This window comes from Oncorhynchus gorbuscha, linkage group LG15 (assembly GCF_021184085.1).
Source record: "Oncorhynchus gorbuscha isolate QuinsamMale2020 ecotype Even-year linkage group LG15, OgorEven_v1.0, whole genome shotgun sequence".
NCBI lineage: Eukaryota > Metazoa > Chordata > Actinopteri > Salmoniformes > Salmonidae > Oncorhynchus > Oncorhynchus gorbuscha.
The window spans coordinates 74,102,211-74,105,413 of record NC_060187.1 but is presented as its reverse complement, the minus strand read 5'-3'; the positions used below and the strand labels follow the sequence as shown (position 1 = coordinate 74,105,413).

At 40.6% G+C, this 3,203-nt stretch overlaps 1 long non-coding RNA gene across 1 annotated transcript; it reads right to left on the bottom strand.

The window, feature by feature from the left end:
- Positions 1–1,877: 1,877 nt before the first annotated feature.
- On the bottom strand, positions 1,878–2,813 carry LOC123996438. The gene is made up of 4 exons (XR_006831998.1): positions 2,728–2,813; positions 2,543–2,605; positions 2,183–2,428; positions 1,878–2,105 (listed from the first exon to the last, which is right to left on the bottom strand). It is a non-coding gene; the product is annotated as an uncharacterized LOC123996438 (long non-coding RNA).
- Between the last annotated feature and the right edge of the window lie 390 nt (positions 2,814–3,203).

Below are 3,203 nucleotides of genomic sequence, written 5' to 3'. Positions count from 1 at the left end.
CTGAGATTTTTAAAGTGTTTATTTTATTTTTATTTAACAGGGCAAGTCAGTTAAGAACAAATTCTTATTTACAATGTCAGCCTACACCAGCCAAACCCGGACAACGCTGGCAGAGACAGAGTGAGAGAGAGAAAGAGAGGGAGAATAGAAAGAGAGATTTCCTTGATGTAGTAGGAATATTCCTATATGCCATCATCACGGACTACTGTATTATTTAGAAACCTTTAGTTCCTCTTCCTCTCCACTGCAGCGGTTGGTATCTGCATGAGGAGGAAATCTAACTGAACAGTCTCATTGGCTGCTTTGGTCTCAAACCAATGAGAGGAGGGGAATCCAGCATCAAAGCATACACCCACTATTCCTTATCAAACTGATAAGCGTCTACATGCATACTAGGAAATACATGAATCTGGCTTGTCTTATTTTAGCACAATGTGTTTCTATTGACATGTTTAGCATTTCTCATTCGTGGTTGAGATCAAGTCCATTGGAAAATAATTAAGTCAGTCATTTATTTGAACAATCTGCATATATTCTTTATTTTAATGGCAATTTATCCTAGATTGACAAAATTGAAGGGTTATTCAACCCATACCCTGTAGCCTACTAGCAGCTCTTGTTAGCTTTTCAGGACAGGACAGAGCCTCAAGCATAGGATTTGAGCATTTTTTATACAGCTGATTCAGTGTTTCTTTGTCTGTGTGGAAAGGCTATGAAGCCCTCTAGCGTCTGTTTGATACACTTTAATACACTCACCCCATCTAGTGTAAAGCAAGTTCAACTACCATTTTCCTCTGTGTTAGGAGGGCTGAGGAGCGGTCTTGACAAGGACAGCCCATGGAGTCTTTTTAACTTCATTAATTCATTGAAGTCTTAATTAAGACACATGATAATTATCATTGGAAGGTTTGAACGGTATGATTTGAAAATAAGGTGGCATCTGTGTAGCCAATCCCAACTCAGACTTTTTAAAGAATATACAACTTTTTATCAGCAAGTGACCTATGTTCACAATGGAAAATACACTTCTTCTTTTTTAAATGAACACCCACAACCTCCTGTGAATGATTATTTTATAGGTGACCTTTTTCACTAAATAGTCTGAAGGGAAAAGTTTCCAATCAAGCTGCTCCATTTCTGCACTACTGTAATGTCAGTCAGATGTGTATACCTGCTGTTTGTAGACAAGGTGGACACAATGATGAGTTATCATTGTTTGACTGATGAGTGTTACAGCAGGTGAAGGGCCTCAGTAAGTGTTACTGACTCATTCAACATGCTAATCCCTGATTCAGACAGAGGCAGTATCCACTGTAACAGAGTCCTTCACTGGTAACACCTTCAGAGGATGGAGAATACAGTGATTCCTGATGTATGGAAAGACTCTCTTAGTGAAAGTGTGTGTGAATGTGTATATATGTGTGTTATTATCTGGGTCAGAGAATGACAGCTTTCCTCTGTACCAGTCCAGCTGCACTCTGACCATCTTGGGTTTCTGTCTCACGGTTAGGCGATCGAGTCTGTGAACACGTGGCACCATTAGAACATACGTTAAATACCTATCCTTTAAAAACCACACACCCCAGGATCCTCGACACATGCTGAAGTCTCCATTCCTCCGGCAAGACTCTGTGATCACACCCACGATCCGTCCTGTACTGTCCCCAACCTCATCGTGTGTTCCTGAGTTAAAGCCCTCAGAGGCCAGGACCATTGTATAGTCATCAAATATCTCTGGGATGTCAGGAAGTTGCAGTATATCACTGTGGTTAGATCATCAGACAAGGTTAGATGTACGTTTGCAGTGCTGGGGTCAAGAGTCATTGGAACTGACAACACACACGTACCATAATTAAATAAAAATTGAGGTAGGGACATAATTTTATTATTCAGCATAAATTTAATTCACTAAGCAAATTTCTTGTTTTCTGTGTTGGAACCTCTTAGTGGCGGTAAAGTTTTATCCCAATTGTATCTAATATTCACTGTATTGAATTATAGCCTGCATCTTCTCCCAGACCCTATAGTGCAGGGTTCTCATGTGCTTTACCACATCGATCAGTCCTCCTGAAACCCTCTCACGGTCCAGCAGTGTGCACTAGGTTCTGGAAGAACAGTCAGGAGTCAGTGGGGTTGGATACAGGACCACTGAGAAGAGAGAGACCGGAGGCAGATCACTTACCTTTCCAAGATGGCCCTGTAGCGCTGCAGAGAAACAAAATACATTTTTATCCTCTTCTATGGCTCTGATTGTGTCTGAAAGTGATGATCTCTCTCTGCTCATCTCCTCAATCTTCTCCTTCATCTTCTGACTCTTCTGCTTCTCTTCCTCCCTTAGTGCAACTATCCTGACCTCTTCCTCTTGTAGGTACAGATGAAGCTTCTCAAACTCCTCCTTCATCTGCCTCTCTGTGTGCTGAGCCTGGCTCTGGAGATAGCAAATAAGAATGTGTCGATAGTGTCGATAGTAACATCAGTCACCAGTTTATCATCCCTAATTCCACAGGGTAGAAATGTGGCTGTGATCATCCTGTAGTCTTACCTTAATGTGCACTGCTGCTTGATCACAGGTCAGTTTAACGTCACTGAAGACATTCAGCTTCTCCTGAAATGAAAAAAACATAGAAGTTCGGTGTAAAACATTGAATTATCAAAGACATAAAATGTCACAATTTTGATGTATTGACCATATTGACTAATTATTTTCAGTCCATGAATAAGTCATACAATGTAAGTTAGTTTAATGGTGAATAGCTGAATGTCACAGGGCTGTTCTGTTCTTTAATCCATTTTACTTGGATCTCTCTTGCTCAGGTGACTCAGGGGTGGAGCTATAAAAAATAGCAGTACAAGGGTCATAGATTTCTGCAGTTATACTCTTCTCTGAATACTTATAATTAGTGTGCTTGGTTCACCATGAATAATACTGTGCTCTTGCATGCTTATTGTTTGCTTTGTAACTATAAACATCAAACCAACTTCAAAATGTGCAGGCTGGCAAAACTACAATCTAACTTTCTGAATTGTAAAGGCCTGCAAGCAGGCAATGGAGTGCATCCGATATATAAAGGAAACAGGGGAGGAGGAGTGGGAGGAGCAGAGAAACCTGTTATTATTCAAAAGGGAAAACTCCTAGCAAGCGCTAGTGAAAGGCAGTAACTGATCATCCTAGAAGGTCCTGTAGATAAGTTTACATGGAGGTA